The 11,850-nt window shown below is 36.3% G+C and overlaps 1 pseudogene; it reads left to right on the plus strand.

The window, feature by feature from the left end:
* The first annotated feature begins 372 nt into the window (after positions 1-372).
* Positions 373-490, plus strand: LOC145018934 (5S ribosomal RNA; annotated as a pseudogene).
* The last annotated feature ends 11,360 nt before the right edge of the window (positions 491-11,850 follow it).

Genomic DNA, 11,850 nt, shown 5'->3' on the forward strand with positions numbered 1-11,850 from the left:
AGTTCTATTTATGCTTATATGTCTGTATCGAACATGACATCCCGAGGTTTTATTATTAAATGAAAATACATTCTCTTCGACAAATGTTTTGATAAGTTATTATCATATCTTGTTTTGGGAACAAATTCCGCAACCGTTTTCTTTAAAAGATTACTCTGATTTTATAAAACAAATCATAAACAAATCGGTCTTTTCTGGCCGTAAAAATAGGGATGTCACAGTTGGTATCAGAGCTAGGGCACGGGTCGATGTGTTCGACAGGGACGTCGAACCCTATCATGGGGGTGAAGGTGGGTTACACCTGATCCTACATCGGCTTGGAAGGAGAACAAAACATTTCCTTATAAAGGGGTGTGGATACCTTCCTTGTCACAACGCGTTTTAAAGCCGTGAGGGCAGCAGATCCCATAAGAACTCTGCAGTTAAGCGTGCTCTGGCGGGAGTAGTACCAGGATGGGTGACCCCCTGGGAAGTCCTCGTGCCGAGTGGCCCAAAGCGGACAATATTGTGATACGTGCCAGAGGGGGATGTTACAGTTGGTATCAGAGCATTAGTTTAAGCGAACTAGGAATTTGTAGGAAATTTCTAGACTTAAACTTAGAATGCTAAGTAATGATTGTGAGGAGTGTGTCTAAAATATGTTAGATAGTACACCTAAATTGACACAAGCACTAGTTTATTTTAGGAATGATGCCTAAAAAGCTTTTATGTGCTAAATGTTTTGTGTGATAGCTATATTGATGCTATTAGTTGTTCGGATCTATGGTCTGTTGCCGACCGGATCTGGAAATCTTATGTGTTTAGGATTCTAAGCGTACGGCTACGATATTAGAACTAGCATGTAAACGTTTCGGAGTGATAAGGATGATTTGAATATCTATCATGAATAAGGATCTAATTTCACCTTATTCGGTGTATAGATAAAAAAAAATGGTGAGAACAAGAAGTGGAGTTGGAAATGCTGATGAAAACAGGAATCAACCACCAGTGATTGAGCAAATACCTGTCATAGCAGCAGCACCTGAGCCGATAATAATGGCCGGTGTACAATTGATGATTCAGACGATGTTGGATCGTCAGATGGATGAGACGAGACGCCTGCTTCAACAGAATCGTGAAGAACTGTTAATTCAAGTGGAGGAGCCCGAAGTGAATGAAGGGCACTCGGAAGGTGGAAACTTTAGTGGATTTGTTGGTCAAGTCAACCCACCGATAGTTAGGCAAAACAACCAGAATGGAAGGAATGATGGAATGGGATGCAAGTATAAGGATTTTCTGACTTGCAAACCATCGACCTTCACTGGAAAGGAAGATCCGATCGGAGTTATGGATTGGATATCGGAAATGGAGCTAGCCTTCATGACTTGTGGCTGCAGAAGTAGGTTGCAAACTATCTATGTCGTGCGTCAGTTCCGAGGTGGAGTTGTACGATGGTGGAACACTCTAGGGAAGATCCTAAGCCCTAACGAGCCACTGCAACTGTCTTGGGCAGAGTTCTTGGTGCAATTCAAGCGCAAGTTCTGCTCGGCCCAAAACCTGCTAGAGTTGGAGAACAAATTTCTGATATTGAAGAAAGGAAGCATGTCAGTGGATGAATACACTAATGCCTTCACAGACAAGATGGAGTTTGCTTTGCGCATCGTCCCAGACGAACTGACAAAAGTCGACCGGTACGCAAAGGGACTCCCTTGGGAGTATGCGGTGCCAGTGCGTCAGGCACCTACTCTAGAGGCAGCTATTTGGGCTGCCAAGTCTGTTGAGAATATGATCAAGGGGAGGACTGACAGTAAGGTTGAAGTTGGCGAGAAGAGAAAGTTAGAAGGAACTTCAGGTTCTAATGAGAAAAGAAATTTTCGGAAGTCTGATTCGAAGAAGCTCGAAGAAGGAGCACAATGGTGTGACAAGTGCAAAAGGAAGCACATTGGGGAATGCTCTAAAGAAATGACATGCTTCAAATGCGGGAAGACTGGTCATTACGCCAGCAAATGCCCAAACAAAAGAGAAGCTTGCTTTAAGTGTGGTGAAGAAGGACACTTCAAGCAAAACTGCCCAAGAAGAGAAGAGGCTATAAAGCCAAATGCACCACCGAAGCCAAGAGCATTCCACATGATCCTCGATGAAGCAGAAAACAATGCGAGGATTCAAGGATGAAGACTTCATGTCAATATATAAAGTCTGTATCAGGAAGTGTAGCCTACTAGAGGCGTAGTATAGGGTGAACTTGAACTTTTGTGTAATCGTTTCAAGGAATTAATATAAACCCTAGTTTTGCTAACTGATGTGTTGAATGATTGTCTGATTTTCTTGTATGGTGACTTGGTCGACTGCGGGACAATACTTGGGACGAGTATGAGTAGGTGTGAAAGGTAGTAGATGCATATACTACCGGAAGCACAGGACTCGCACTTGGATCAGGGAAAGTCACAAGGTTACCAAGAAGCCGGTGATTGATTCCACTTTATTCTGGTATATCATTACCATTGTTTCGGTAATGACTAGTAATATGGTTCTTGTTCCGACCCTAGTGGTCATATTTAAATTTGAGTTCGACTACGAGGAGTATGTTACGTGGTCTAGAGGACCAAGTTAGATGTAACATCTGACTTAAGTCAGAAGGTTGAAGTTAATGCGATTGATAATGTCGCGCTCGTTGTTAAAAGAAGTTTGCAGGTAGAAATGCTAGATGCTGAAATGTGATTATATCACATTAGAATATGAAGAAAGGTATATTCTATTCTGGAATTTAACTTTATTAAAGACCGAGTCTAAGCGTCGCATCATGCGATGAGAGGTTAATAGAGCACGACCCATTGGTGTGTTACAATAGATAAATGAAAGTAATTATCCTAATAAGAAGAAGGAGTCCACAATAAGGACTTATTTGGTAACTTGAGGTTACGATTGAAAGTACAACATAGTACGATAAGCAGATGCAAGATTGGGCATCGTCTGCGGTCAAGAAAGCCATAGAGTTAAAAACTCTTTCGAGGAAACATAAAAATTTACGGTTATTACCTAGGAGGAAGAGATAGCGTATGGAATCATTATACAAGTTCTATTTTCGTTGATGATTCCGGGACGTAATCATCCTAAGGGGGAGATAATTGTAACGCCCGTAGATCCGGGCTAGTCAATTAGAGACGTTAAGCATCAAAAATGACTTTTTGATGGAAGATTATTTTGAAGGAATAATCTTAATTAAGTTATAGTATATGTTACAAGGTTTCCGTGCATATAAAGAACGCTGAAATCCGAGTTATAACGAAGAAGTTATGACCTGTCAAAGTTTCGCGACAGAACCGGCACCGCTGAATAACGTAAAAAGTGAAATTTACGTTAGAGTGATATTTAGCCTTAGTGATCTAAACGAGAATCGAAGATCTCGTTGTTAGTATCAAAGCGATAAAAAGTTAGGCGAGAACGGACGTCAAACGAAGAAGTTATGAATTTATAACGAAATTTTCTGTCCCGGCCTATTAAAAATAAATAATAAAAGAAAGTCAAAATTAGCCGACGGGGTCTAAACGAAAGTTGTAGATCGTAGTCTCACCTTTCCGTGGATATAAAGAATGTCGAAAACGGAGCTCGTATGCAAAAGTTACGCAAGTTTGAAGTTTGCTTAATAGCGTACGCCCCGCGTAATTTGGGGTACGCCCAGCGTACTCGTGAACCGCCTCATCTACGCATGCAATGACGTCACTCGAGCACATACGCATGCAATGACGTTGCGTTACGCCCCTCGTACATGAATTACGCCCCGCGTAAATCGCAGATCCAGCCCCTATAAAAGGAAGTCGAGGGCAACCGACTTCCTTGCTCATTTCTTCCCGTTTTCTCGCGTTTTTGCATCGTTTTTCGTGCAAGAAATATCCCGAAGCCCCGGTATCATTCCCGAGCCCCGAAGCAAGTCCTGAGGCCCCGAAGATCCCGAGAAGTGCGATTCCCGAGCCGAAGCTCTGCCCGCAAGAAGCCGATTTTTGTGAAGATCTTCCAGATCTGCCGAAGAATACTACTTCTACAAGTCGTAGTGCTGTCCGATCATCTTCTAATCAAGTGAGTGTGTGGTTACATTCTTCTAACGCATAATTATTAAGTATTTAATATAAAATACGTGTTATGTGTATATTTTGTTGTTATATGCGTGAATGTATATTCACTTTCTTTTATCTCATAGATCTGATTTATTCTCTACGAAATACGTGTTATGTGGGTGTGCCTCATCTGTTATGTGGAATAGGTATTGAATGAGAATGTTATACAGGTTTTAAACTATGTATAAAAATATATATTTTTATCTACTAATATGCTGGGTAGAACATGGGTAGATAGTTGATGTGTGATAAACAGATGAGAGGCCCCGATGTTGTTGTTATTGATCTAGTTATTCAGCGAGTATGGATTAGACCAAGAGGTTAGCTTTAGATCCGGGAGTATGGATTAGGTAAAGAGATAAAACTTGTTATTAGTCCGGTAGTATGGATTAAGACTAAGTTAATTGTCCCTAGTCCGGGAGTATGGATTAGGTACAGTTATTGATCCGGGAGTATGGATCAAATCAGGATTAAGGTATAGTTAATTGTCCCTAGTCCGGGAGTATGGATTGGGCACAGTTATTGATCCGGGAGTATGGATCATATCAGGATTAAGGTATAGTTAATTTTCCTTATTCCGGGAGTATGGATTGGGTACAATTATTCATCCGGGAGTATGGATCAGATCAGGAGGTTAGTTTTAGATCCGTGAGTATGGATCAAGGGAAAAGGTTAGTTTTAGATCCGTGAGTATGGATCAGGTGAAAAGGTTAGTTTTAGATCCGTGAGTATGGATCGGGTGAAGATAATAGTTTTAGATCCGTGAGTAGGGATCGGGTAAAAAGGAAAATTTTAGATACGAGAGTTTAGATCGTGTCATTGTGAGGATCGATGGGGGTGGGATAAGAGTTGCCTTTATATGGTGAAATTGTACAAGTTTGAATGTTTTATATTTATAAATATATGATATAACATTGTGGGATGAAAACCCTATATGCTCACCAGGCTCCCAAGCGTTACCCACTCAGTTTTCTTTGTATCACAGGTATTAATACGAAGACATATTTCACAGAGATTTAAAGGAGATATAAATCAATTGTGTAATTAAATGTAAGTTCTATTTATGCTTATATGTCTGTATCGAACATGACATCCTGAGGTTTTATTATTAAATGAAAATACATTCTCTTCGACAAATGTTTTGATAAGTTATTATCATATCTTGTTTTGGGAACAAATTCCGCAACCGTTTTCTTTAAAAGATTACTCTGATTTTATAAAACAAATCATAAACAAATCGGTCTTTTCTGGCCGTAAAAATGGGGATGTCACATATTTTGTTGCAATTACTTTTTCCCATGCCACCCAATTTGTTTTGTACTTTTCATCTTATTCACACCATAAAATATGTGTTATGATTTTTTCTAATGTGTCAAGGATCCCAATTAGAGCAACAAACAAAGAAAAATAATAAGAGGGAAGGCTTCCAAGAATAACTTGGGTTAGGGTCAATCGACCACCGAAGGAGAGTGTCTTTGCCTTCCAAGAAGTAGGTTTAGATTGAAAATTTTCGATTATAGGTCTCCAATTTTTCTTTAGATTCATATTTTCCCCAACCGAGATACCTAGGTATATGAATGAAAGTTTTGCCGATTCACAACCAAGAGTTCTTACGCATCTAATAACTTCCTGGATATCTACTCCAATTCCAAACACACGTGACTTGTGAAAATTGAATTGAAGACTTGATGATAGGTGAAAACATCTTAGAATTTCACATGATTTTTTTTTATGTTTTCCATACTGCATTCACCTACAAAAAGGGTCTCATAAAATAGGTGTGAGATAGTTAAATTGCTATGTGGTATTTATAACCCCGAGAAAATGCTTTTCTCACAAGCCGTTTTCAATGTAATATTTAGGCCTCCATGGAAATTATGAACATGAATGGAGAAAGGGAATCCCCTTGCCTTACCCCTTTTGCATTGCAAAATCTTCTGTAGGTGAACCGTTTACAAGAACGGATGCCCATCCGATTTGAGACATCCTTGTATCCACCTCCTCTATTTCTCTCCATATCCTAGCTGCATCAAGATGGAGTCCAAGTATTCCCAATTTATTGAGTCGAAGACTTTCTCGAAGTCCAGTTTGAAGAGTAGCATTCTTTTTTTAGCATTTTCGGATCGTGCACATAATTCATTAATATTTAAAGGCCCATCAAGGGAGTTTCTTCCTTCGACGAATTCTGATTGTGCCTCACCAATATTTTTTCCAATAACTACTTTTAATATGTTGGCAAGGAATTTTGCGATTATCTTGTACATGCTTTCAATGGGACTTATCGGACGGTAGTCTCAAAGAGTAAGTTGGTCCTTTTTTTTGCAGCTAAGGTAATAAAAGACGAGTTTCACTCCATATCCACTTCTCGTATTTTTCAAAGTATTGCACGTATTGTACAATATCACATTGCAGACTGTCCCCGAATTTTTTGACGAACTTGAAGGTAAAACTCGTCCGGTCGCAGTGCTTTTTCATTTCCACAAGCCTAGACAACATCATTTATTTCCTGAGTTATGAACGGGTCTTCCAAGTATTGTTGTTCAGCTGGCTCTAGTATCTTGAAATTAGGACCGGTGAGTTTTGGTCTTAACTGCTACTTTTCCTGGAACTTCTTCTAATAGAATTTGAATACTTCCTTTTTTATTGTCTATGCTTCTGCGATCCATTAATTAATAGCCCCATGATATGATTCCTGTATTTTTTTGTTGTTGAAATATCCGTGGAAGAATGCTGAGTTTTCATCCCCGTCAATTGTCTACTTTATTCGTGACTTTTGCTTCATATCTAAAATCGCCATTTTGTCCATCTCAACAATCTTTTGAAAACTTGTTCTCCTATCATTTATCTCCAAATTTGTAAGGGGACTTTGTTCAGCACACAAGTCAATATCTTGAACCCTTTTTCTGATTTGCTTCATTTCTTCCATCTTTTTGGGGTATTCTTTCGCTCTCCATATTTTTAGTTTGTTCTTTTGGAATCGAAGTTTGGTAGCCAAGAACATATCAGGCGTACAATACCCCATGAATTTTTTTACACGCGTAAAATATAATGTTATCAAAGCCTTCTCAACTCATCCAAGAATTGTAGAATCTAAATGAAGTTTTCCCAAAGTCAGGGGCAGAGGTTTGGAGTATCACCAGGCAATGGTTAGAGAGCTCCCTCAGGAGGGCGGTCACCAAGACAGATGGGAATGAGTTAATGAAATTGGAGCATACTAGGAATCGATCAAGCTTACTAAGTTTGATTTCGGTTTGGCAAAAGAAAGTGAATCGATGTCCACCCACGCTGTAATCCACCCTCCACTATGAATTCGTAGAAGTAAAAGGAAAATGAAGAAAAAAAAACTGGGAGTTGTACCTTTCTTCTGGCCTTCTGACAGTATTAAAGTCTCCAAACATAATCCAAGTCCCTGGTTTCTCGATTTTAATTTGCAGCAGTTCCTCCCATAGTTTCTTTTTTTCCACTGGTGCATGTGGTCCGTATACATTTGCAAAAAATATATCTCCTTGTATCCCTTCCATTTTCCAAGTGTTATCAGGAAGTGTATAGTCTTGATAACCTCCTTTACATTGTATAAACTAGAATCCCACATGCTTAGTATCCCACTTGAACTTCCTGAAGCTTGAATTGCACTGTGACCGAAGTCATTTGAATCCCAGCAGTCATCAACCTTTATATCATTTACATATGCTAATTGTGTTTCCTGAAGACCCAAAATAGTGATACCATTTTGACATTTATTCGTTTCACCTATTTGAATTTGTGGTCTTCGCATATTCCGCTTATATTCAAGCTTAAGAAATTCATTTGGGGGTTGCACTCTCTCCGTTTTCACCCATCATTTCTCGGAGACTCAATTCGTTTGAATTAATTTCAAAACCCAATTCCTTTCCCACTTCCACAACTTTTCAATTGCAAGTGAGAAGGAACTATCGACACTTGCATCTTGTAGAGTACTTGAGTCGCCAAAGGTTCAATTAAGATCAAAAGATCGATTATCACCATCTCTTTTAGACATTGGTTGCGTTAGAGTGTTAATAAATTCAGGTGTATCCCCGTTTAGATCTGTCATCGGCGTTATATTTGGTCTAATATTGTCCACTCTTCGTCTTTTGTGCGTTTATGCATTCAAACGTATATAGTTTAACTAAAATAGTTTTAGTGAGTAACTCTATGTATGTATGTATCTCTACCGGTTTAACTAAAATAGCTTTTATCATGCGTTTCTAATACAAAGTTATGCAATGATACATTATTTTACCCGATTATACAACTTAAAGGAACATTTAAATATAAAAAAAAAACTAACGACCCATTTCCATTTTTCTGGTAATGCTCGTTTGTAATGCTCAAATATTTTAATTACCCAAAAATAATTGCAACACATTTGTCATGCTCACAATCGTAAACCGTTGAACACCCTCAGGGACAGTTTTAAAGGTTTCCCGGTGTAGCATCGGCAATCCTTAACTTTTCTGACCACAGTGGAAAAAATTTCAATTTTTCGATTTTTTTTACATATTTTTCATGTATTGGCAACACCTATTCATCCCAACAACACCTATTATACATTCTTGCATCCATCCCTAAACATTGTTTTCATCCCAAACACTCATGTATAATGTGAATAAATCCAAATATAACAAGCTTATAGGACTTTGTTATTATTTTTATTATTATTGTATTTATTTATTATTATATTTTTTTTGTAATATATATATATATATATATATATATATATATATATATATATATATATATATATATATATATATATATATATATATATATATATATATATCATTTCTCTTCTACTCTTTACACTTATATTTATTTGCTATGTGCAAACCAAATGAAACATTTTTCAAGAGTTTAATTCATTTCTTTGGAAATTGTTATAAGTACCTCCTCAAAGTGTTTAATGTATCCCTTCTCTTGAGTTTAATAGTGTTTGTATATATCCCTATGATTTGACGGTTTATATGAGTGAGAGATATGTATAGTTTTATGTGATATTTTTCTTGCCATGTAATAAATGACATTTGACGGTTTATATGAGTGAGAGATATGTATAGTTTTATGTGACATTTTTCTTGCCATGTAATAAATGATATATATTGACGTTATTTTCATTAATATAAATATTTTTTAAATTTTCATAAATATGAAAATTTATCTTAAGTTATACCACAAATAACTAAAAATACCTTTTATTATAATTTCATTTTGAGACTATTCCATTTTGATTTCTTAGATTTTAGTTAACAAGCTAAGAGAGAAGTAAAAAAAAATAATTGTTTATTAAATGTATAAAATATATCTCAGATAAATGTTTTTAGGGACATTTTTATTATATAAATCAAGTATAATGAAAAAAAAACATAGTAGTGAAGCAAAAGCACGTGATTATAAGGGTTCTGATGTTGATATTGTTTTTTTCCACCTTACAACTTTGCATGAATAATGTTTAAAATGTTACATTCCTTTCAGTTTAGTCGTTTACCAACCCATAAATATATAAATGGAATTTAATTTATAAAATACAAAAAACATGATCCAAAAACCAAATGTTAGTTCATGTCATGTATTATGAAATTATCAAAAACATCACAATTAAACGCTTTTTAATTAAATTAATAATAACAACACAATAACAAATCAAGATACAACAATCAAAATTTAACAATAGTCACGTAACCGATTCAAACATATTTGAGGCCCGAGGGAAATTAAAAAAAAGGTATGCACATATTTATAGTTTTATACTTGAGCTTTTATTAAAGACTCTTGTTAAAAAGGAACATGGACTTTAAATAAAAATCAGATGTTCTATTGTAAAAAATTACTCTCTCCGTTCCCAAATTATTGTTCACGTTTGACTTTTTAAGTCTTTTTTATTCAACTTTAACCTTAAATAATTTACTTTTTGTTATATGATTTTTTATGTAAAATATACGAATAGATTGTTTTTTAAATGTATTTTCATTGTTATAAGTTTCATCAAAAGTTATCTAACAAATAAAGTTATTTATGGTCAAAATTGATATGAAAAAACTTCAAAAATCAAACGTGAACAATAATTTTGGGACGGAAGAAGTATTATTATTTGAGAACTAAATTCATATGATTTCAAACGCATCAAAAAAACCTAAAATATAACCCATGCTAATCAAGTCAAACATTTTGATGAGCTCGTACAATGTTTTATTATACCGAAACCAACAACCTTATAGCCTATACGAATATAACTTATAACACATGTAAAACTTGGTAGATTCAACTCATTGTCCAATTCTTCAACCATGATGTTTAAAGCACTTTGTAGCAATTCTTCAACCATGATGTTTAAAGCATTTTGTAGTATAATGCAGAACTGAAAACTTGAAAATTGAAAAGAAAAACAATAAAAATTGCCTTAAATATGGGGACCATTTAGGTCGGTAGGATCTATTTTGTATGCCGACTAGTCTTTTGTAGAAGCCAACTAACACATTTCATAGGCTCGTCCTGCCATTTTACGACTACTTTAGGAAATTGTTTATTTTTGGAAAGCAAGTTTAAGTAAATTAGCTTGATTGTTTTTATTTTTTTTATTTTGAATGGTTTATTTAAACTTTTTTAAGGACATCTTGAATGGTTAATATCTCAAAAAAATGTCACATCAAATTTCCACTAATTCTTACATTAGTTCTCTAACACACAATTCCAAATATTTTCATTTTCAACCTAAAAATGACATTTCTTGCGAAATAAATCCTTACGATGGGCATACATGAAGTGTACGTCGGGCGTAAGTCATTAATTTGACCTCGAACCTTGTTGGGTATGTTGGGCGTACACATTGAGTATATTGGACGTACTCGTGTTGTTCCAAAACCCTAAATTTTTAGGGTTGTGTACCTTATTTAAGCATCATATTCCCTCTTTGTAGCGTCCCAAATTTCATAGTAAAATTTTCATTTTTAAAACAGTAAATCATACAAACGAGTTGTTCCAAAACCGATCAAGTGATTATATTATTTAAACATCATATTAGTATCATTAACTATCAATGCCGAAAACTCTGGGAGATGTTGTGCAGTCACGTCGAACCCTTCCCTTTCAAACCGGAAGTACCTGAAACCATAAATATGAAATCGTAAACACAAAGCTTAGTGAGTTCCCCAGAATATCAGATATCATACATATAATAGAGATTGTTATTTGCCAACTATAGTCTTGTCATGGTCTTTCCTTGCCATGTCGGGGGCCAAAACCTTAGGTCTTATAGACAAATGTCAAGAGCCACCTCCTGGTCTTCCATGCAAGTATTAGATAGACAATGAGCCTACTACACATATCTGCCAAGGTTCGATCTATGGCCTTGCATACAATTTTTCGGGAGCCCCCTCCAGGTCTTTCATACAAATATCAAGGGACACCCCCTGGTCTTCCTATATAACATAAGCCAATGAGCTGACATTGGTGTCTTTGACCCCTGAGTATAGTGAAGAGACTCACCTGAATCACAAAGTCGACTAACACTCAACTCAAAACTGTGTCGACCATAACTAACTACTCTCCTACCAAATGATGGGTGCTTAACACCTCTTATCAATGCACACAAGGTAAACCCTAAGTCTACCTTCTAAAAATATAATTTGACCAAAAGTCAACTCAAGCCAAAAGTCAACGGTTAAAGTCAAAGTCAACAACCCATAATGTCAACTCTCCATCCTCACGTCGTGACCAGCCCTTAGTTACGTCGTGAGAGCTCACT

Source organism: Lactuca saligna, chromosome 9, assembly GCF_052625555.1.
Source record: "Lactuca saligna cultivar CGN05327 chromosome 9, ASM5262555v1, whole genome shotgun sequence".
In the NCBI taxonomy this organism is placed as follows: domain Eukaryota; kingdom Viridiplantae; phylum Streptophyta; class Magnoliopsida; order Asterales; family Asteraceae; genus Lactuca; species Lactuca saligna.